This window comes from Passer domesticus, chromosome 2, assembly GCF_036417665.1.
Source record: "Passer domesticus isolate bPasDom1 chromosome 2, bPasDom1.hap1, whole genome shotgun sequence".
NCBI classification, from domain to species: Eukaryota; Metazoa; Chordata; class Aves; order Passeriformes; family Passeridae; genus Passer; species Passer domesticus.
Genome location: NC_087475.1, coordinates 120,460,248 through 120,485,421, shown reverse-complemented (window position 1 = coordinate 120,485,421; position 25,174 = coordinate 120,460,248). Strand labels below are relative to the sequence as shown.

General features: G+C 35.4%; 2 long non-coding RNA genes across 2 annotated transcripts; both read left to right on the top strand.

Annotated features, from left to right (window-relative positions):
* Window positions 1-4,455: 4,455 nt before the first annotated feature.
* On the top strand, window positions 4,456-13,992 carry LOC135295638 (uncharacterized). Its single transcript, XR_010357771.1, has 3 exons — window positions 4,456-4,518; window positions 10,235-10,316; window positions 13,005-13,992. It is a non-coding gene; the product is annotated as an uncharacterized LOC135295638 (long non-coding RNA).
* Window positions 13,993-14,691: 699 nt separating this feature from the next.
* On the top strand, window positions 14,692-25,068 carry LOC135295637 (uncharacterized). The gene is made up of 3 exons (XR_010357770.1): window positions 14,692-15,601; window positions 20,869-21,008; window positions 23,359-25,068. It is a non-coding gene; the product is annotated as an uncharacterized LOC135295637 (long non-coding RNA).
* The last annotated feature ends 106 nt before the right edge of the window (window positions 25,069-25,174 follow it).

Below are 25,174 nucleotides of genomic sequence, written 5' to 3'. Positions count from 1 at the left end.
AACCCATCATGACACTGTTTGAACTGATGTGTCTTGTGTCTTCTTTACCCTCTGTCCAATTCAATATTTTCAGCAACTGAATTCTAAAATATTAAACTGATTTTAAAGCATTAGAAAAGGACAAGGTGACAAACTCAGTAATAAGTATTTGTAGGGATATACCATTGCTTCATTGAAGAAGAAAAAGGAGGAAAAAAAAAGATGTAAAGTTAATTTAATGTAGTCACAAGTTACAGAGTTGGTTTCTACCCAAACTGCAATTTGAGTTGAGACAACTCAAAATATCTGAGCCACTGTAAAAAATATTTTGAAAATTAATTTGTTTAGTAGATTACCACTAATTAAAACAGAAGCAGTTTTCATCCAGCCTAATGGGGGTGTGGAGAGGGGGGAAAAAAGTATGCAAAATCAATATGGATCTACTTTCATATACTCAGAAAAGAGGCCTAGTTATTTTCTGAAATGGAGAAAGTGGTCTTAAAAAGGAGTCCCAAAGCTATGGTAGCAATGGTGAAGCTTAGGCCCAGAGTTTTTGCCTCTTAGCCTTTGCAGACAGGTATATATTCCTAAGAAACACAATTTGTTATTAACATTTCCCCTTTCAAATTAAGGAAAAAAACAAATTCACAATAACAAGCGTTTTTTTCTGCTGACCATATTTCCCATGGTTTGATAGTATTGTTTCATAGCAATATGTTGGAACAGGACACCTAAACTGCAAGAATGTATGTTTACTTGTCTAAAAGCCCTTAATGCTGATTTTTTGTATGAATGTAAGTATATGAAGATAAATTAGACAAAAATGCTCCTGGCAACTGAATTATGGTACTGCAGCTGGTCCTGTGGCATGGTGAAGGTTAAGGAATGCTAAACATATGTTTCATTTATCTATTCCAATTCATTTAAACTTAAACACCTCAGGTCTGAAGGTTATGCAGATGGCAAGGACAAGGTTATGCAGATATACACCTTTGTCTCCAAGAAACCTGGAGGCTGCCTAAAATAGCAATTGTCTTTGACCTTGCCTCTGTACAATGACAATAAATGATTTTTAATTCAAACTTGCTGGGTTCATTGTGTTTTCTAGCTAATGGGTCCTTGCTGTCTGTGCAAGTTTGTGTGTATATATACAATTCACTAACAGCTCAAGTCAAATATTGATCATTTCTTAACCTGACTTACAAGGGAAACTTTTCTATTTCTGAAATATTAACAATGGAAATCGATGTAGTTTTATATCTTTGGGGAAATGTCCTCTATTGCAGCTAAACACTATTGAATTCATGATGGTTAACGTATCATTATGTTGTTATGTAAAAATTAAGGTTCTAAGCCATGGTGACACAGGTAAGGAAGTGCTGGTCCTTACCTGGTCATGTCTAAGCCGTAGTGACCAAATCAAAAGCTCTGATTTTTTTAGGGATTGGATTATTTCAATGTGTCAGTTTCTCTGCCCGTAACATGTTATTCATGATGATGCTTCCTTGATTCAAAACAGAAACATTATGAAGCAAAGTTGATATTCAGAGAAGTGCCTTGAGATGCCCAGGTGGAATATTGTAGAATTGCAGAGTTCTATAATACCAAAGTCAAAATTCAGTTTATTACTACCATCCATCTATGTCATCAAAGTTCTATTGCACCTTACAATGCACCCACTCATGCCTTACTAGAAGAGGATTCAGTTTAGTAACTGAAAATATACAGATTTTAAAACCTGTATAACAATCTGTACAACCTGTGGAAAATCAGATATAATCAAATTACTGTTCCTAAGATCCAGATCAAAGCCATAGTTAGGACTTCTTTGGGAAACACAACAACAAAAAGCTGCAGCTTTTAAGAGAGCATTGTTGTAAATAAATATGTGGAGGCCTGGAGGTTATTTTATGTAAGAAGAAAAATATGGGTATATAGGAAAAGCAAATATGGATACTCTGGATATACTGCATTTTGTACAGAATTATGTTTCAGATATATCACTTACTGTAAAATTATTGCCAATACTGGTGAAACAAAATAGGATAAACACAACAGTGGGAAACGATCCTTTTTTCTTCAGTGAGCAAGATTGTAAGTACTGTCATAGATTTTGCCTTGTGACCATAAAAGACAGTCTTTTATAGTCTACTTTTAAAGATCAACATGTTTGGATTGTATTAGTTGAAAGAGAAGCACTATATCCCAAATCAAATAAAACTCCACAGAGAAAGTTCTGCTAGCTTTCTTTGCTCTTTTTTGAATGTGTCAGCTGCAAAACCTGTCTTTCATTTGAAAAAGTCAGTGTGAGTCTGATGTATTTCTATAGGTAATGCACACAGCAGCGTTAGAGTAGAAAAAAAAAGATTAAAAAGCAATCCATATGTTACCTTATTACCTTTCTTTGCTCATTTTCTTAAATCAGTAGAGCTGACTCGTAGTGAACAATTTATGAAAGAACAGAGATTGAAGTTTCTCCGTGTTTGGCTCATTAATGCAAGCGACCCTCACATTATCCAAGCTCTCTTAACATAAAGAAAGTTTCATATAATTGAAGTCCATGCATTTTGCTGAGCTGCTGTTTACAGAAGAATTATAGGTAAAGTATCTTCTCCATTTACTGCTTTGCCTTCTTGATTTATGTCTTATACCAGTCACGTGTAAGTGTTCTTATATTCCTCATAGATATTGAGGAGAAACTGTATGACTGTATAGTAATTCAGTTATTGATAAATACCAGATTGTATTTTCCATTTTTATTAAGTAGGTGTTCCTCTATTGGCTTTTACTAGTTTAGAATACTTTAATTATCACATATTTATCAAGCCTGTAAGTAAATATGTAAATAAACACTCCTCCAAATTATTTTTATGATACAATGTATGTCTTGCAATTTATACAGCTCTCAGAAAAAAAAAATAGGAAAAAAAAAGAAAAAAAAAGGAGGAATGTAAATGTAGGTAAACTGTCTGACAGGAAGCAATATATAAAACTTCCAAGCACAAGAACATTACAACACAAATAATGATGAGGATTTAAGTGAAGCAAAGTGAAACAAAGAATAGAGTTTTAGGATTAATCCAGCTATGGCAGATATGCAAAACCTGATAGAGTTTTTCTCATTCCTGCAGTTTAATCTATTATTCTCTAAATAGCATCCTTCTGTAATCCTCAGTCTTCTGCTGGACCTTGAATATTTTGAGATAAACTTTTCCAAATGAGCTCAATAGGCCTAAACCATATTTAATATAATATCTCATAACTTTAGACAGCCTATTCTAAGGAGATGTTTTGTATGCATGTGTTTTTAACAAACACAGGTGGTTTCCATGAGAACATACCAGAAAGTAAAGATGTTACTGATCTTTAAAATATAGGAGATGACTGGGAGAGTAATGGCAAACCACAAAACTACAAACAGGAGGCCAGCATGACTAGGCTCTGGCAAACACTAGTATTGATCAAGAGAGTTGCTAAGATCAAGACCTTAACAAGAATCAGGCTAGATCAAGAAAAAAATGGGCTGGAAAGGCTCAAATTTAATTTTCATAGCTTGAGGATGGAGACTGGGAACAGAAGTAGCAGGGACTTGCTGCAAGTCATGGAGTGTGATCCTGCTGGATCATCAGGAGAATAGGTGGGGCATTTGTTATAAGTGGCTAATGGAGAATGTTTGTAGCTGTGTGCAGATGAATTTTGCAAAATATCTCCTAAAGTCTTTAGCAAACTCCTCAGGCATTCCTAATTCCTTTATTTCTTGGTTCCTGAAATAATCTGGTTCTGTTATAGAAATTTTGTCTGAATTTCCAGCCATGGCTTTCACAGAGTCAGGAGAAGTTCATCTCATACAGTCTTTGTAGAAGTGGCCAACTCCAAAGTAAAAGAAGTCTTTGAGATAAATAATAAAGATTTCAGCACTGGATTTTTAATATGATTCAAGCTCTTTCAGATGAGCAAATTAGAGAATGGAACAAGTTCAAATTGGTGTATTCATCATAACTTTAATACTTTGGTTAGGAAAGGAATTAGCCATTAAACATCTATTTAAGTGTTTTGTGTGCATGTGCATGATGGCCAAGTTATTAAGACTGTATAAAAACACAAAGAAAAAATACAATTCTTTATATGGTGAGAGGGATTAATCCATATTCTACATCAGTTTGGGGCCTATTATATATAGAAATGGAAGTGCTCTATTCAGCTTGGTTTGAGTTGCTCATAATTCTTTTAAGACACTAATTAAATGTCTTATATCCAGTAAGTAATAGAGCCTGCTGCCTCTGACAAATGGAGTTTTGGCCAAAACCTATCGAGTTCTTTAAAAATGTCTGAAGAATGGGAACACTACAATACATTGTATAGAAACCTTAAATCTAGTTTCAGGGAGAAAAAAGAGAAAAAGAAAATATTCTTTGATGAACTTATGAAAGGAAAGATCTATTGCAGGATGAAAGTCTGACCTTCTGAATTCTACTTTGCAAGATCTGTGATGTGGGTGTCATGGTTTAACCCCCAACTGAAACCAGCTCAGTGGTGAAGGTAAATTTCCTTACTTAGAACATTAATTCTGTTTTAAACAATATATTTAAGTAGAAGACCTACAACCCTTACAAAACTTCAGAAATATTGCCTTTAAAAAAAACCCAAACAAACTAGTTTCTAAGGAAGAGCTTGATTCCTCCTTTTCCTTAGAAACCTCAGGATCAAATTATGGTAGCCCATTGTGCAGAAACCCCTTCATGTGCACGATGAAATTGTGGCTAATTGCATTCCAGTGGTGCGATTAACAATTTGGAAAGAAAAGTGTCAGGCATTCAGTCTCAAAATGTGAGTTAGAGTTCACAATCTGGAGAAATTGTCTTGTCTATTTAGACATGCATTTTGTATTGTTTCAGCATCCAGTTAATTAGCACAGCTTGTAGAACCTTTCTTACTACCTGTTACATGTGGTACTTTTCAGAAGACAAACCAGATGATTTCTGCCTCAAGCTCGGACAGATTTTGCAGGATAAAATAGGACCTGTTGTGTATTAAGGGATGCCTCTTAACCTACTAAATTTTGCACCATTTACCTGAACTGAAGAGGTGAGAATCATTCCCAAAACTTGACAGGAGAGTGCTTAAACCTTGTGTTCATTACAGTCATTATTCCCTTGTTCCTAGGTCATTGCCTGAAAGGGGCAAAATATGAGTTTTTAAGGTCACACAGGGAAGTATGAATGTTATCTCTTAAACCTAAAACAATAATCTGCAATGTTGAAACCATTTATTTCTTTGGTTCCCGTACCACTTATCAGGGCTAATGAGAACAGTTGCTCAGGACTGTGGTAGGACCAAGCAAATTAATGTTCCATCCAGTGATGTCAACCAAGCAACAAGACCAAGGTAGAAGGGAAAAAAAAAGGCTTCAACTGACATACAGGCTCAGCTGCCTCATGACTAACAGCTTTCATTTCCCCTTCCCTTCCCTTCCCTTCCCTTCCCTTCCCTTCCCTTCCCTTCCCTTCCCTTCCCTTCCCTTCCCTTCCCTTCCCTTCCCTTCCCTTCCCTTCCCTTCCCTTCCCTTCCCTTCCCTTCCCTTCCCTTCCCTTCCCTTCCCTTCCCTTCCCTTCCCTTCCCTTCCCTTCCCTTCCCTTCCCTTCCCTTCCCTTCCCTTCCCTTCCCTTCCCTTCCCTTCCCTTCCCTTCCCTTCCCTTCCCTTCCCTTCCCTTCCCCTCTTCATCATGAGACATTTTTTGTGTGGTGTTCTGAAGATCTTCCAGTTTACAGTCATGTTACCTTTGCACAAAGAATCTAAGCATTTTTCCAAGGTACAGCATGATTCCTTTTCATAATCTAAAGGAATGGGAATTTCAACAGTCCAAAACCATGCTCTGAACCCTGTTATGGTATCCCTGGCATAATTGTTCATGAAGTCTAGGAGTAGAAGAATCAGAGAAGGAGAATCAGATAGCAATGAATACAGCAGCACCAGTAAAAACAAACAAACAAACAAGTAAATTAATTTTGGATTATTTTTAAAGATTTTTTTTTAATTTTAAATTTTTAGAGATTGAAGATTTGATTGAAGATTTCACAATTCCTGCTTGCTTGTAGATGGAGAGAATAGCAAAATTAAAACCAGGAAACACAAAATGGAATTTTTTATAGGAGCATACACAGTACGTGGTATGTCATGCATAGGTTAATGATTGTGAACCTTATTTTAGTCAGAATTACTTCAGACATTCTCAGACAGTAGTAGTGAAAGAAACCCCAAAAATTTATGGGACTACTCTTGATGGTAGTCAGCATGTATTGAATGAAATTCACCTTTCTAAAAGTGACTATTTTTCTGTGTAACATACCTGCTTCAGTTAAATCATGCTCTGAATATCTGATGACTGTTTAAGCTATTAATGTCTGTGCTTTTGTTATGTTCAAAGAACTAAGTCAGGAAATGTTGGCATTTTACTGTGGCTGTGACTCAGCTCAGAAGGGGTCAGGTGTACCTTGGGCTGTCTTCCTGAGCAAACACGCAGGCAAACTTTTTCATCTCAAATTTCAATTACACCTCAGTCCTTCTCCTCCCCCTCCATCTCCTTTAATGAGAAAAGAGGAATCAATGCACATTAATGCTTTTCCAGACCAAGTAATTTATTTCTGTATGTGGCTTGCTTACGCTGGCTTGGTCATTGGAGGAATGAAATCATTGTTCCTTCAGGACTGCTTCAGCTTCTGTGCAGGGACTTGCAGCCTGTTGAGTTCTAAAACAAGAACAGATCTCTCTCTCCCTCTCTAATTGCCTTAATAGAAGATAAAAGGAATTTCTGGGTAATTCATGGTGGATCCCATTATTATAATGTCTCTGGGATTTCTTGAGTAATATAATAATTTGCAATCTTCCAGATAGAAGTGCCACTTTTTTTGCTCTCACTTGTGCTAATTTTACAGCAGTGTGACTTCTTTGAAGCCAAATACATCCTATCTAGAGGGAAAAGACTTGATAAATCAAGATATTACTCCTCCCTGCCCCATTCTGGAGATTCAACTATTTCTGTGCAGGGAATGCTGTTACCCTACTGACCCTGGCTTCAAAAATAAGTCTCCAACCAGCATCTGTTGAATGAGAAAAAGGCCCTAATTACACCTTTTTATATGCAAAACCTTAAAGTTAATTTGCATTACTTAAATGCTAATATTGTTAGTAATATTTTTTCAATTTTTTCCTTTTTTTTTTCTTTTTTTTTTTTTCCCTCAGGGAAAAAGGGAAAAACTACAGTAGTAGCACATTGCTGATACTGAGGGAAAACCATGAACTGATACTGTGGCAGAAGTTTCAGCAATCATTTTTCCAAAATCATAAATATTTTATCTTCTTTTTTCCTCTACAAAGTGTGTTCACGATTGTAGAACATGTAGAAAACCAGCTGATAAGCAGAGAAGTTGGGGTTGATGCTGGACCCCTTGGATTTTTTGTGGTTTTTTTTTCCCCACTTCCTGGCCTTTGTTATGTCATAAACATCATGATACTGTTATTGCACAAACATGTTTTCCTGCATTAAATATTTAAGTTACTGTTGAAGACCACATAGTCACAGTTTCTGAGTGTATTTTTATAAGCTGAAGCAACTTCACCACCACTTAAGGACATTCTCGCCTAGAGAAATAGTGCCTAAGCATTCTACTCCAACCTGACAGAAAAATCACTCAAAAGTAATATCACAAAAGTGATAACAGTGACTTCTGGAAGGTTTTCCTGGGAGTCCTGAGCTGATGTAATTTTGCACTTCAGCATCCACTATCACATTCCTCTACTTCAGAACCCTGGCACAGTGTGCACCAGTTGGAAGGGGCACACGAAAACTTCAGAAGTGCTTTTGTGTCCAAAGAGCAGAATCAGCCCCTGGCTCACAATCCCTGAGCTGGCAGAGCAGCCCTCAGATATCACTCAGGCTATTGTTTGCTGCAAGATAAGATTGTGTGTGCTGGTCATCTGTTGCAGCTGCATTGTCAGCTTGGCCACACCTGAAAATCGTGTCTGCTGACTTCCTGGGGCATGGTAAAATGCCAAAGGAAGATAAAGCTGTGCCTGGACCCTGCCTTTCCCCCCACTGCAGGCTCTTTGCCTTTGCAATTTCTAGCTGTGAAGTGGCTTTCTCTTATGTACCCCTTATGCCTCATCTGGCTCCTGTCCAGACTCTTTTGTTTGCTTGCTTCTCAACTTCGTTCCTTGCAGCCATCAGTACTGGCTGCTTGCATGGCAGGCTGCCAAGGAATTTGTAGTAGGATTCTGGTGTATTTGCTCTCACTTATTGATGCTCTCAACAAGGTGTTTGTAGCACAATCCCCTTCTTACCTTGGCTCTCTTCAAGAGAAATACTCATAATTTTGCATTTCCTTAGCTGTAACTCACAAACAAGCCAATAATAGCCCCTTCATTGCTTGCATTCAATCTATTAGCAAGCAAATACCTGAGAAAATGGATATGTGACCTTTGCCTTCCTCTCTAAAATGCTGTGGACATGAGGCTTGTTTGTCATGGAGTGTGTGTGAGGCTATATGTTAAAAGACAGACACAATGGCCCAAAAATTTTAAAACATTGTACTTAAGTTATAAATTGTATGAGTAATTTTATTTTTATTAGTAGTTTTATAATTGCTGAGTTGTTTCATTGTGAATCTCTGCCTTTCATCTGCTTTTACCTGCCACTAGGATACTCTTACCCTTTAGGACTTTGAAAAAAACTCCTCTGAACAATTTTATATGCAGGTAATGTTCTAAAATCTGTCTGAAAGAGAAATATCATGTCCAATTCTGCCCAGTTGCTTTTCCATAAAGCACTAATGCCTCAGGCCTGGAATGGACCTCACAGTGTAAAGCCAATCAATTTGCTGATGATTTATGATAGGAAAATAACAGCTTCAATTAATCCAAACAATGTGTCTGTGGAAAATGGTTCCAACAAATTTTACAGTTCATGGGTATTTTTAATAAATATAAGAAACTATTATATGATTAAATGCCTTTGTAAGGGTATAACACAATTACAAACACTTTTCTTTTTTAGTCCAAAATTTTAAAAAAATATTGTGTTAATATGAGTATTAAACAAACAGCTGTTTGAAACTTAGAATGTTATTTGGGTAATTGTGGGATGGGATAGATCTGTTCTACACTACAACCTTTTGTCTTCATGGTAAAGTTTCAATGTTAATATATATTTTCCTGTTACTTGAAAGGCTAGATATAAGAAACTTTGTTCACACAGCATGGAGTGAGTGACTTAATTTTCTAATAAGAAGTATTGCCTTTTTAGAAATTTCTGAAATATTGGAAAGCAAATAGTAATTTTTAGAGTTGAGTGATCAGTGCAGAGAGGTTTTTAGTGAGGATGAGGGGGAGACTCAGATGTTAGCATCGCTCTTGGATTTGCACATCTCATAGCGTGTATGCTTGTAGTGCACACGTAACCACACAGCTTTGAAAGTCCTGTGAAGATCAGTAAAATAACTTACTCCTAAATGTATCCAGTTAAAGAAACAACAAGTTTGGAAGCTAAATTTGGACACTGTTTTAAATCATGACAATTTGTTATTAGCATGTCCTGCAAATACTGTGTCTGTGCATGCATTTCAATGGCCATGGACATTTTGTTAATCAGAAATTGCATAGTTTAAAATTTACTGGTTTATGAGAGGACAGATTGTTCTGTGAAGTGCTACTGAATGAAAAAAAAAAACTAGAGAAGAATCACTGTTTGGCTAGAAGTGTGTAAACAGTTAGCATGAATAATTCATGCAACCAATTTATTTTATTTTACCCTTAATGCGTTATCTATGAACAGCAGAAGGCTGTCTTGATTTCAAACATTTAGCAAAATTATTTAATAAGGAATTTTGCTGATAAATTCTTAGCTTCCAGTTGATTTATTAAGAACACAGGTTAATACTCTTTACTAAGAGTATTAATTATGTCTATTAATTTTTTTTATATTAGATTTCACTGCAAACAAAATTTCGACTTTTGGCCATTTTTTTCTATTCAAAACAGATTATTGGGCCTTAAGTAAAACCCTTGAATGTTGTAAGCTTAAAATTAACTTCCAGCACACATTCTCCAGTATTTACTTACCTTGAAGTATGTTTACTGGCTAACTTGTTGGGGGGGACCTATAGAAAGTAAATTAATATTTCACTGAGTCAGACTAACCCATTTGTTGGTCTCATAGCATTAGAAATCTTGAATTCAAGCATTTTTATGGAACTCCTCCAGGTATTCCAGGTGTTCTCAGCTTCCCTACTGATGTGCCACTGCTACACTACATACAAGTAGCAGCCTGGATATATTGGAACTGGTGGGTATCTTGTTTTATGAAATGTGATATTCTCACCTGCCAGTGTTCTTCAGTTATAGAGCATTAAAAAACCCCAGATATTGAAGGGACCTTGGTTTTCAGGGTTCTTTAATGCTGTTTTGGAACACTGCCTCAAATAAGAAATTTACTTGAAATATTTTTCTTTTATCAACACTTTCTTTAAAGATGTGAAATACTTGACAGAGATTAGTGTTGAAGGAGACAATTTGGTTAAGGAAAATGACATAAATGAGGTATTCCTGCTGTTGCCACTTTGTCAGTACTCTGAATTGCCAAGTACGGATGCAGTGCTTTCTCTGTAATACCTCCCGTAGTGCTCCACAGCCCTGTTGTGAGGAATTTAAATAAACTGTTTCTAAAGAGTGCTTTTTATAGAAATTTAAATAAAAGCTTATCACCCCTTCTTCCATTTGCTAGTCAATCTTGATGAACCATTTGCTAGAAGCCATACCACTAACTAGCCTTTCAAATAATGACAGTACAAAGTCAATGACTAATTCTTTGCTGATGTTCACCACATCATTGACCCTGTGTTCCATAGGCAGAAAGACATTTTTAATTCAGGAAGTGATGTCTAACTTGGCACTTTGGAGAATGATACCAGTTTCCTGTACAGTGAAACATAAATGTGTGTTTATAGACAACATATAGTCAATATCTTCAGCTTTTAACTGGGGAAGTTGTATTTTCTGCTGACTGAAGAGCTTCCAGACTGAGCTTAACTTTAATAATTAATTTTAATAAAAATTAACTAATTAAATTTAATAAAAAGTGTCTTCATTATGTCCTTAAATTTCTTAAGTCAGAGATGAAGATATGGCCATAGCTCTGTCTATCCTAACTGGCATTACTACCCTACTTTTACTCTCTCTTTTCCCTACCTCTCTCTGTCACCTTCCTAACAATGTGCACTGCATCCTGGGTGGTTATTTGTGTTCAGTAATGTATTCAGTCTATTCACTGTGTCTTATTAAATTTTAAAGCCACTCTGTTGTAAAGTATTTTATGTATGTGTAGCTTTGGTCTGCTATCAGTCCACAAGTAGAAGAAAACTATCAAATCTTATCCTGCAGTTCTTGTTCATGCTCTATAATAGCACTGGTGAGCAGCAAGCCAAATGGATGCATTTGTTTCAGACAGACGATAAATGGAAGAACTACTTAGATGAAGCAAACCAAGTTTCTTTAAGTAGAATTCAGGTAGCTATTTCCCCTCTTTGTTCCTCTCTTTAAGAATTATTAGAATGAAATCAAACAAGCCTCCTTCCAAAACACAGAACCTGACTTACAAAGATTTGGAATCAACAAGAAATATATCCATTTCCTTTGTCATCCTGACCATTGTCATACAATTGTAATAGTAGCATAAATTAAGGCAAATTTATTTTGATTATCTTGACTACTGGTGAATGTTTAATCACAGCACAAAAAGAGTTTGGTGGCAAAACACACCTCACCCAAAAAACCAAAAATTATATGATGAAATTAATATTTTAATAGTTCAATAGTCCAAACCATTATTCCAGTAATAATTATGCATTATTTTATATAATAGGCCAAGTTAATAAAGACATTGATGATATTAATAATAATTCCTAATTGCTATACAAGAAAAAAACAATAGTTGCCCCTTTTTTTGGTGTGATATTCTCCTTTCCAGTGTCCCACTGGGTCCTAAGGTTGAATAGGATCTGTATTTTCCTTGTTTAACCTTTATTAATAATTTTCCAAGAGAGATAGCTTCTTTGGTATCTCTGCCAAAGATTGCAAGCATTGCATGGCTGAATATCGTGTCAAATCTTCCAGAATATTTAATTTACAGAATATTTCTGTGTATTTGCGTCCTTTCTCTAGGTCCAGCTCCCCCTTCTATATTAAGGTACTCTATGTACTGGCTTTAGGGGCTTTTAGAAGCTCAGTACATTGATGCAAGAGATTCCTTCTCAGTCTTTTTCTAGGTGTTGATATCAGGGCTTAGATGCAAGCTCTTACTCTCTTTCTTTGTTCCAGAAATTGAGATGTTTAGCTTCAAAACTGTGAGTACAGAGAGCACTCGTCTGCCTTCCATGAGGTCTCAACTGCTTTTTGGAAGGGCATAATTTAAACTACCAATGTATTAATTAGCTAATTTAATTTTTTATAATTGCAGTCCTTTGCCTAAGAGATCAAGGAACTTGGCTGCAATCAATTTAATGCATTCTTAAATAGAGAGCTATTTTCAATTCCTATTCTTCCACTGTATGGATCACAGCCAATGTGCTACACAAAATCCATTCTTTTAAGGATTGCTAATGACACAAACTAAGTGATCCTGAAAGACAAAATCGTTGGTGTAGTTTTCATTGATTTTGGCAAAACATTCAATGTGAAATCTCATTTGCCTTTTATTCAATTGTGGAAAATATCTCATTCTGGATTCTTTTAGATCAAGCTGAAAAATACATAAAAACTTATCCACTTTCCATTGAAGCACAATGCAGAAAAATAACTGAATGATGGGGAAATATATAATCTTGCCTTTGGAATCTCTATTTCTTTATAAATCGATCAAATGTTTTTGTCTGCTATATAAAAGAAATGTTTCAAGAGGATTTAATCAGTTTCTAGCCAAATCTTTAAAATAGTTCACAGTAATAACCCTATATTTTATATTTTTTTTTTTCCGTAGGGAAGGACCTATTTTTATTTAGAGAGCTCTCTGAAGGCCTTGGAGTTTTTATTTATCAGATACAAGTCCAGTGACTGACATCTTGGAGTTAAGTAGCATCTCCTAGAGAGTGGTAGAATCCCTAAAAAGGAGATGAATTCTGCTGATATTTGATGGATAAGAAAGGATGATGGACAGAGGAGACCAGCAAGCAATCTTGAAATATTTATGCTTGCATATTTTTATCCTGCTTTGGTGCACTTCTGTTTATAGTTACAGAAATTTCTCAGCCCCAAAATGCAGGAGCCATATCATAATGACTTTACTTTGTGTCAGCTAATTTTTCTGGGTTTGTTCAGTGTGCCAGCACAAATACCATGGAATGAATTAAAAGTGTCTGGTTAAAGATTTTTTTTTTCTTTTGAGGTAAAAGCTTTTGTTCAGTGCCATGTGTGTTTCTTATAAAATCAAAATAACTGAGGACTGTAGAAGGACTGAAAGTCATATTAAGTAAGGACTTGTGGTTTTCTTATTTTGCATATAAATGTGTATGTCCGTATGTAACCTGCAAGGTTTTTTTAAGTGACACACCATGAAAACTCCTCAAGTTCTTGAGCTGCTTTTTTAAGGAACTTGATAGAGTTCAAGCAGTCCAGTGCCAGATCTGCATATTTCTCAGACTTTGAAAATATGCTTAAATCTCAAAAGATGCTGCCAAATAGCTTCTGAAAAATCAGTTTATGCAGCTAACATGGTGTCAGCATTAACAGACTTGCTGTTTACCTTTACTCTGTTTATTTACCTGCCTGGAAATTGGAGGTGGATGTCAAGAGGACAAGTTTTTCCTCTTCTTGAGGGAATTCAAGCTTAATCTCTCTCATGTAGAGGGAGTTTCCAAATCAGGTTAATGCCCATGCTGGAAGGAAGGTAACCTTCGACACCAGGCTTTGTGCCATCACCCTTCCTACCAGTACTTCAGCTTCAGTTTGCCCACAAAAGTGTTCACAGGGGACAACAGTCCAGTTTCAGAATCAGCTGAGATAGGAGAGAGCTCTTACAGTTCTTGTTCTATTTGTGCACTTCACATGGAATAGCAATAGGATAAAATAAATGTCTATTTTACCAGAATTCAAAGTCATACATAGGCTTCAAACTCTTTGAGGAGAGAAAGCTTGTGTTTTAAGGTCATGTGATTTTTGGTTTTAGGGTTGTTTTGGTTTTTGTTTTCCCCAAAACTTCCAGAGAAGCATTGCTTTTAATCACATTTTCAGAGAATTTGATTTCATATTATTTCTAAGAGAATATTAGTGTGAGTAAAGTATAATGACATGGAAAATGACAGTCTGAATGTTATGGGTGAATCTCATACAATGCCAGGCATGCTTGGGGTTGAAAAACAGACAACCTATAGCTGCTAATGCTCAGAATTGACTAATTATCTTTAATGGGATAGCAAGGGTCAAAATCTACTTCTGACAACCCTTAAAAGTACATGAGGAATAACTGAAAACCAGTACTCTGTAAGACACTGAGCTGCCAGAAGCTTTTTAGCAGATGAGAAAGGTGACTTTTGGTGACTGCTTGGAAAGGTGACTCCTCAGGGGAAAAAGAAATACAAATAACTCTTTGTTATATTCATAATAGCATGTTCAGTTATTGAAGTATAATTTGAAATAATTTGACTCCTTTTATGGATCAAGAAATTGATGTCAGTATTTGTGAGAGCGTTGAAACAGGACATTGAAATCTAACTTCTTGAACAATTGCTCTCCTTATTTTTCCTACATCATATTCAAAGAGAAATCTATACTAATACTGGGATCAGCCTGAGACCAGCAGGACCTTTCTTAGAACTGCAGATAACTATTTTTTATAACTATTGATAGTTATGAAACTAGTTGATACAATTTGATATGCTATTGATAACTATTGGTAACTATTGATAACTATTTTTGATAACTATTTGGTAACTATTTTTTACTAGGTTATTTATTTAATAAATTTGATAACTACTTTTTACTTTTTCAGTCTTGTCTCTATTTACAAACAGTAAAGAGTACAAGATGCAAGGAAAGGTACCAAAGAGCTGGATTAAAAACCGGGGATTGTAGATAGTGGATTTCTGTGCTGAAGGCCTGTAAGAAAATACCCACCATCCTGCAAGAAGGGCTGAAGAGGCACAGAAATATTTAGGTCAAAATCCACAGCTGGAATTTTAACTTACTGAATTGACAGCCTCTAAATGGTGACCTGGCTTAGAGAGTTAAAGCACAAAAAGTTAATGTGTCAGGTTCCTAGAGCAGTTATGATAAGATATAAGCTGTGCAGCTGCACTTCCATCTAGACTGTTGTGTAATGTTCTTTATTTCTGATCCCACTGATCATCTCTTGGTTCAGCTTTTTGCAACAGCTTTTCCTGGGAACCTCTTCCCTGCAAAAACCAGCAAATAAACATATCCTGTGACAGCTATTTTGATTTAGTTACTAGTTGTTACTTATGAACTACTTCCTGACAAGCATTTGTGACATGCTTTTTTTCACAATTTTTCTTTTCAGTCCCTTCACTCTCATAAAGAAAATTCAACTTTGGTTTTCTATAGATGTGTCATAGAAATGAGGTAAGCAGACATTGCATATGCACACAGGCATAAGAAGGCAAAGAATATGTTTAGAATTGTGGGCTTTACTTCAATAAAATAAGTGATAAGTGATATTCTTCTCTATAAATCTTGTATTCTACTTTCCTTTGATATTTTGAACATAGTTTGGTTTTATTTATGGCTCTGACAACATTTCACATTGGTTTTTGCACTATATATTGTTCATCACTTAGTTGTGAGTATCCACTGCTGAGTAAGTAGCATATATCAGACAGGAGGTAATAAAAGGTAAAATTCAACCTGTTGGTCTGTAAAAAAAACCCCAAAACTTTTGCAAAAAATTGAGAAGAGACGGATTAATAAAATTTGTCCTTTCACATGGTTAAAGAAACTATTGTAGAGATTCTAATTTTCTGAAAGAGATTTTGTAGTACAGTAATCCTTTAAATGGGGAATCTTAATTTTATTTTTTAATACATATGTCTAAGTAAAATTGTGTGGTCATAAAATTTTATCTTAATTTTCATTTTTCTAAAACAATATTTATATACAGAGCTGTTAATAGTAATAATATCCAGCTATTTTTCTCACATAGAATATAACCATTTTAAATAATCATCACACAAATGTAGAATTATGCTGATATTAAACAATCAAAACTTTCCTTTGATCAAAAGAAGGAATTCAGCTTTGATTACACAATGCTCTTTTAATTAAAAAAAAAGTATGCATCATCTTTTTAGTGCTAGTATCTCTTTAGTATTAATTTTCATGATTTGTTATTTCATCTGAAAGACTTTTGTATGGAAATTAGGCTTCCCTTTCTAGTTGAACAAATGCTAATAGAGGTGCTCTACAATCACTCACCAAAGTTTTAACTGAAGTAAATTTAATTACTTTTGCACCCTAAATGTCATTTTCCCCTCCAAACATCCCAGCAAAGAGGGTTGCAGAATGAATATTTACAAATGAAACAAGTAAAATGAAACAAGTATCAAATGTTTGAATATTTTAAGTTTTCCTTCAATAGTAATCACTCAAGATGATGATTAATCAGGGAGAACATGTACATCAAAATGAAACATCAAATGCACAGATCCAATTTCGTATATCAATTAATTCTACTGACCTTCTTGTATCCAAACTCCTCTACAATTCCTCATCTGCCACCTGGCATCTGTGACACACCCCTCAGCGGTGTCATTATGTTATCAGCCTGAGGATAGTGAATAAAAATGCAAGGTAAGAGTTTGGTAGATGGTGGACTGAGAGGTAGGCTGCAAGAATCACCATGCTCAAGCAACTTGATATGACAAGTCTGCAAAAAGGGAATTTCTTATTCCCAGTGAGTCCCACTCATCAGAATAAAGTCCACGCACAGAGATGCTTCCATCTGGGTGTTAGTGTTGGGCTCTAAATCTCCTCTGTATTAGGCAATTTTTTTTTTTTTTTGTGGACTAGATGAAGTTTTTCCTGAGATCTCTTTAGTGCAGCAGCATCAGCTTTAGCATGTTTGGTTGGTTCCAGCTTGTTGCTGGTTAATCAGTATGCAATTAAATAAAACTCCACCAAAGCTCTTCCTTTAAAATAAATAACCTAGGAAATATTATTTTAAAAGGGAAAACAGGGAAACAAAGTGTATATCTTTTTATGTTTGCTGTGAAATATTGTTGTCCTTCAATGTTCCAGTCATTAAAAAAACAGATATTCATTATGATCTGATGCATTGAAATTGATCTTAAGTTTGCTCTGTTGCAAGGGGAGTTATAATTTATATTCTTTCTATGTAATTTTTTAATGTTTACTAAATACAAGAGCTGAGTTCTACAAATTATGGCAGGACAAGGACAGGGCAGAAGATGGTTTAGGTAGACATGTGTTAGATTTCTATTTTGAACTGAAGAGCTGTGATGATCCACCAGACCAATTTTTTGTAAAGTTTTTATAAACTATTTCATATATAATGATATAAACAAGACATGTTAAAAATAAAAGATTTTACCATTTGGTGAATTACTTTAAATTTGCATATATTTTGAATTAGGCAAATACATTTTTTGTTTAAGAAAAGTTTCTCCAAGTAAATGAAAGTTTTATACTTGGAGCTGTTTTACTCATTTTTTGTCTTCTCTCCTCTGTGAGTTGAAATGTTTTAGCTTCTTTTGCCTTTTTTTTTTTTTTTTGCCATGTAGGACTATATTTTATTCTCAAAAGTCATTGCCTTTATTGTTATTTTTGGTTCAGGTTTTATGTTTTTAAAGTGTTTTCAGCTTCATCTAAGGAAAACCTTTTACTGCTTAGCTCTAAATGATGATAAAAGCTACAACATGTAGGGAGGTATGGATTCCCCCAGCTTATCATTATGAAAGATCATTTTGATTTAAAATTAAATTTAGGAGGTATAATGAGATTAAATTGAAAGCTCAAGTAGAACATTAAAGAGAACTCCATCTAAATACTGGAATTATTTTAAATTATAATAAAGGAGTTACTGTTATGTTCTATAGTCCCAGTCAAATTTCAGGGATATTTTAAGAAAATAGTGTACTAATTCAAAAGGAATAGACCCACTGAGCCAAAGAAAGAAATTATTCAAAAGGCACTAACAGAAGATGGGAGAAAAATAAAAGCATTTTATAATTGTGATGTAATACTAAATACTTTGTTAAATAGGTTAATTGATCTCTATCCCAATATCTGAGTTACAACCAAATTTTTCTAAGTAATCTGCTGAAGCTGGATCACCAGTTCTGACTGGGTCAGCACAGCAGATTTTGGGCCGTCATAGGCCTTAAGTGATCAAACAGCTATTCCCTAAGGTGAAATACAAATGTCATACCTCATTGAATTCTGTATTCTAATCCACAGGGAGAATTCCTCAGAAATACTTCTATTTTTGCTTTAAATTATATGATTTTTCTCTGTATGTCTAATTTGCATCATCAAGGAAGAAAACTTGGACAATCTAATGAAAAAAAATAGAAATTGATGTATCCTCTGCCTTCTGGAACATGATGCTTAGGGGAAAATTTGATACAGAATCATTTCCCATGACAATGTGCCCAAACTCAGCAGATTAAGTGAACAGTGCACATGATGGCCTCTGAATTTCTATGATGAAGAAACAGTTAACCATGGCTCATGTAAATATGAATTATTTCTTTCACCAACCAAGCAGTTACTCGTCTTTCTTGTCCACTGAGAGTTTCTCTGTTGGGCCCAAGACCACAAGGAAATCTAAAAACCCTGGCACCCAACTGCCTGAATGTTTCTTATCCTCCAAATGTACTTCAGGATTATCAGTCCCTAAAACGCCTAAAAATCCCCTAAAAATGTGATATTATTTTCTTTTTTTAAGAAAATATCTTACAATTGTCAAGGTTATCACAGACCTCTTATGCAGTGATGAGAAAGGAAATACTCTCCTGCCTAAACTTTGCACCACAAGAGTCTCTAAGGCAGCTCAATCAGAAATGAAGCAAGGGGTCATGTCTTGATTTCAGAGAAAAGCCCCAGTAGCTCTGATCCAAGAGGAAACGTTGCATAATCATGCCATATTGCACAGATGGGTTCTGTTGGAAAGGTCACAAAGCGTCCCTTATTCTTCTTTTCCACTTCCCAAAATCGGGCTTGCTGGATGTTTCTTGCTTACCCAAGCTCTGCTTTTAAAGGGACAACACCAGGTTTGGAAAACAGGGCTCAGTTACTTTCTCTTCCTGAGTAGAGCTCAATCTGCATCTCCCAGAGTGACCAAAATGACCTGGGTCAGGGATGTTCTTGTTTCTTTCTGCTGTAGCTGTTTCACTTTTTGTGGGACACTTAGCCTCTCAGTGAACCCTTGACTTACAAAAGGTGGAATTTCACGTGGGTGAAGGATTTAGGAGAAAGACAAGGCTGTAATCTTGTGGCTGGCACTTTACTTGAGAAATGGGTATTAGTACAGGGAATTATTGTGGTTTTTTTAATTTCTTCTGAAAAGGCCCTTTTCCTTAATTCTCGGAAGTTAAAGATTGGTAGACTTATACTAATTGACAGAGTAGGAAAGGCAGTTGAATAAATTACATAATCTGAGCAAACTAGAGTTTTATTTGACTTAGCAGCAGATTCTGCTTTAGTATTTAAACTGTAGATTAAAAGAAACAAACAAAAATGTTTCTTATGAAAAACAAGTCTCACTATTTAATATTTTTTAATAAAAGGTTAATAAGGGATACAAGAGACAATATCCAGTGCTAGGGTGCTTGGCAATCTGCCAAAAACACCCTGTTAGCTTAAAACAATTTTGTAGTATACTTTTCATTACAGTGGTTAAATGCCTATTAAGGAGGGTTATACATATTCAAATATTCCTGTGGGTTTACGTGCTCTGGGAATTCTTTTACTTGGTTTTGATCTTTGACTTGTCTGCATGCCCTCCTGTCAATTAAATCAATATATTTTATTTCTTTTCCATTCTGTTGTTGTGACACTTCCTGATAACTGGAGAGTCAGTAGTAAATATTTCTCTTTGTGTCCTGGTTCTTCTCACTGTTATCTTATCATTCAGACAAGATAGTCTACAAATACATTGAATCAACACAGCTATTTCACATCATTATCTGAGTTAGTTACACAGAAAAAAGTATTTAGCAGAACATAGTCTCTCTTTTGATATTATGCTAATACTATTAAAAGATATTGAGGTCTAAGGTCTAAGCTATAATATATTTATCACACTATATTTGTAAGCTATACAGTGCATACAAAAACTGACAGATTACACTATCTCAAAAGCAGTTAAAAAGCGATTACAAATTATACTATATCAGAATCTCTGTGATCAATAATAACTTGTTAAAGCCAATACATAAATGCACAAGACAATAACTATATTGTCATTTATAACATTTCTTAATGTGACAGAAGAATCAGATCCTGAAATATCCTATCATGTGTTTCACCTGTGAATTTAGAAGTGCAAGACATTTTCCTTTTGATTAAGTAGTTACTTTTCTGAAGCTAAGTTATTGGCAGGTTGAAGTTGTTACTGCTGTGAAATGGGATCTTGTTTCTCTTGTTGAATATGACCCTGAGATATATTATTTTGCTGTACTTATGCAAGTCAACTATGTGTAGACCTCGAATTTAAATACTTAGTCTTGTGAGAGGTATCTCTAAGGGTACAGATAGCTTTCCCTTGTGTTGTGTTCTTCCTCAGACCTCTTGAAACTGCTGAAGGATCACTTGGAGCTTGAACTTCACTCTTTTTCTCATGCAAATAGAGTAATGCTCAATTCTATATGCAGTTATGAGGCTGAGCTCTGGGGAAACCTTCTGGAGCAAAGTGAAAGGGTTACCATCAGCCCAGGAGTTTTCCATCAAAGAGCACTTAATGATTGAATCCAGTGGGAATTTTCCTGTGAATAAGAACTACAGAATCTGAACGGTGGGTACTTTATAGTGAGGACTTCATCATTTGTGTTCTGTGAAGTGTTGTTCATATTTATTGTCCTGTGGGGAAACAATTCTCTGCTGTAATAGCCTGAACCTCTTTTGAACTCTCTATATGTTTGGGATATACAAAGTGCTCTGCAACTTGTCTATTGTTCTACTTCCCAAATTCTTCCCAGCTGGGGACAAATTACCATTTTTAATTGGAAACTTCATCTTTTATCTTTAATTCTTGCTGATAGTTGTGTAAAGTGATCATGAACACTGCCTTAATTGGGCAGGAGAGTGATTTTTTTTTTTGATTACAGTATTAAATGAAAGAGCTGTAACTTTCACAGTCTAGTATGTCAGTTGAAAAATTGTTTTGGTTTGTTTGAGGGTTATTTTGGTTTGGGTTTGCTTTTTTTTAGCCTCTTCGCTGTCACAGTTCCCCCTTTATTGTTTTTCAGAGGCAATGTATAAAAGACTACACACAGTAATATTTACTGTGCCTGCAGAATGACAAATATCCTTTATTCATGGAATTACTGCTGTTCACTGCCCATGAGTGGTCTTACCAACCTCAATTCTTCATTCTGCCATAGAAAAATGCTTTGGTGTAGCTCTAAACACCTATACAAATGAAACTATAATTGCCCTTTTTACATCCATTTGCATGTCTTGTAAAACTTTCCTATTTTGCTTATGCCACTCTCTGTAGTTTACTTTCTTCATGGTCTCTGCAGTGTCTTGCTCACATTTGCTTCTACACACTCAGATGGAACATTTTGACAATGTGTATTTCATATCCCTCAATGACAGCCAGTGTTTTCATGACTTATGTATTCACTTTCCTGATGAGGTATTCCACAATCATAACAAATTAAATGAGTGGCATACAGTGTGCAGATACTTGTTTGCTCTTTGACTAGTTACAGAGAAACAGCTTGTGCTAGAAAAACAAAATATGTAATTCTGAATGACTGCAATATTGCCAAGCTAAAGGTGCCACAGTTTATTGAATTTTGTTCCTGTTTCTGAGTGCTGTAGTAAAGGTTGCCTATAAGCTTCAATTAGCATTTCTGACTTTTTTTTTTAAAGGAGTTATTTAAAAAAGTTTGATTTGGTCTAATATTGTGTAATTCATACTTCATCTCTCAATAATGTATACCTTGTATTTTCAGGAAAAGTTGAATGAAGGAACTCTTATATTTTGAACAATTGGAGGATTTGGAGGTTTGAGTTTGTTTTTGGTTTGTTTTTTTTTTTTAAATCTAAATCTACAAATCAACATTCTATAACATTTTCCTTCATCCTAATCAGTGTGTTTGGTGGTTAGAAGAAAGGAGTTTCCAGTTTTTGAGTATATTTATTCTTTCTGAATGGTCAGAAGGAAGCCTATAGCAAATTTCCTATTTCTTATTTTATTTTCCTCTATATTGTTTTCTTTGCAATAAGTAACTCTCCTTATGTCTCCCTGCTGATTGCTCCCGACCTTTTTCTGGCCATGCCTTTAATTGGAATTCTTACCAACTTTGTGCAGCTGTAAAAATGAGGAATGGTATAATCTCCACTGTTTTCCTGCTATATAAATTTTAATTATAGAGGTTTAAATTTTGAAAGCTATATTTCATGCCAGCAATCCTAGCTTTCAAGTCCATAAAATAAAATTTCTTAGATGAGGTGGGTGATATTCCTGCTACAGTGCTCCTGTAGATTACCAAAGGTGCAAAACAGGTAAGGAAAGAAATACAGATTCTTGTCACATGTGGGTTCTTGCTCTTAAGATTACTCTGGAGAACAAATCTCCTGCTCTTCAAGATAACAGAGTCAACAACCTGTTCACACTGGTGCAGCATTAAGCCAAAGTTTTACACTTCACAACATAAGGCAATAAAATTACTTTCAAATAGTGCAGAGGAGATTCATTCATCTTAATGTGAAGTAGATTAGGCAGAAAAAAGAGATCCAAGTTCCAAGGAGAGATAAGGAAAGGGAAAGGATCAACACAGATCCACACAGAAATTATCCACTATGAAAACAATTAAAGGAGTGAGATATGAGAGAGAAATACCATAGAGGGAGTTAAAATGATACCAGTGGATCCTGGATACTTTTCTCTTTGAATTTCTAACCTGTTTGATTTAGAGCAGTAGCACACTTCCTGTCAAGCACCTATAAGGTTTCCTTTTTTCCTTTTTGCACCATCATGTGTAGCTTTGTGAGGAGAGAGGGTAGGGTCACAGATAGCAGTTGATCTATTTTAACAAGGCCAGATTTGGCAATACAAATATTAGAATCTGAAAATATTAGTTTGACACTATTTCTTAGATTTTTTTCCTTTTTTTTTCATTCTGCCACATTAGATGCTGCAATAGTTCCTCTTGATCTGCTGAATTCCATCCTGCATGAGTTGCATCTCAATCTGTGGCAGAAGAAGCTCTTCAGCTGCTTGTGGTTCCTCCCCTATTTGTATAACTTAAACAGTACCTTCAAGACATACCAGGCTGCTCTTGCATATCATCAGGATTATTTTTTTTAACTTTCTGCACATAAAACTGCAAGATAATGATGTCTTTCTATACAGAATGGTAGTAGGGAGTACAAAGAAATTAATTTCTTCTTATGTACCTTCAAAAAGTGTCTTGTGTCAATGTTTTAAAGCATTGTCTGTGAATTTGAGGGTCAGGAAAACACTTAGGATTCAGAAAGACAGGAATGGCAGTGGTAAAGCCTGTAACAAAACTTCAATAAAATCATAGCAGAGTAGAAGTTCCAGCTTCCAAATCAACTGCTATACTTGTAATTTATGTGGAAATTAGGCTTCTTTGGATTCAAATTCTATTGTAAAATTCATCACTTCTGTATGTTGCTAGAGCCAGTACATAAATCAGAGGATCACAGAGGATAAAGGGATGCCTTGCTTTGATAAAAAAATGAAGCTGGAACTACTCTGCCAGTCTGCCTTATGGCCATATTGTCACATGGTTTTCCACAGGTGAAATTCTTCTCAAAACCAGTTTATTTTAATTTTTCTTGATTTTGCTTCTTTACCTAACTACACATATTTTTTTAGGCTATATCCAGCAAGAGATTTTCTCACCCAGTTTACAGTGTTCTCAGGTTTCATATACCTGTGTCTAAAGCTGGGCTGCAGCTGAGGCTTTCACACTGCTGAGTACACTTCTGAGTATACTCCACAATGCATTTTTAATGTTGAGTTTCCCCAATGATCAAAACAAAATTTTCCCTTATCTCCTTCCTTTCAAAGGTATTCTCTAGACACTTTAATGCATCATGCAGTGTACAACAGGAATTGTTTTTTTTTTCTTTTACATAACCTGAGGAAACACTTACACAATCCCAAAACTTCTTTCTCTGCAATCCTGACCTTGCATGGGGGCATCTTCTTCACAGGGTGTGTTCCCTGTGCTCCAAGGCCGGAAAACAAAGAATTTTTCTATATTTGATTTTTTTCCCCCATTTGTATAATTTACCTGTGTGTAAGAAAAAAAGTCCATTGATCAAAGATAGGATTAGCACTTGAATCCAGAAAGAATCTTTTTTTCTAGTTTATAACAGGGGTTTGGAATGTTACTTTAGTTGTTCTGGAATGCAAGGTGGCTTCCCAGTAATGAGTGAAACCTCTGTAGCCCAAAGCAGACAAAACAGATAAATGTGGATATTTTGAGTTAACTCTTTTTTTTCTCTCTGCATGAATGCTAAAATTCATATTTCTATTGTATGATCCTGCCCTTCACTTTTGCGTTCTCACAACACCTGTTTGCTCAGAGAACAAGTTGCCTGCACTTTTCCCTGAATGTGGATGCACTTCTGTTTTGTGGGATTAAAGGGATCTGTGGTGATACATGATGCTCTGAGCTGGAGCGTGTATCTGTGTGTACTTGTGTTTTACTTCACACAATCCTCTGTTTACAGTACCTGGTAGTATTTTAGAAGTGATATCTATTTCTTTTAAATGAGTTATGCTTTGTGAGGGATGTTTACATCCAGCAAACTGAGGTACCATTGTAACTTCTCAGTTGTTCTAATACAGTCTTCTTAAGAAATTTATTTTGTAAAGGGTAAGTAAAATGATGGATTGCAAGGTGATCTATGTAGGTGGCAAACATCTGTTCAGGAAAAAGTGCAATCTTAGAAATATGGATTGACTGACAAACT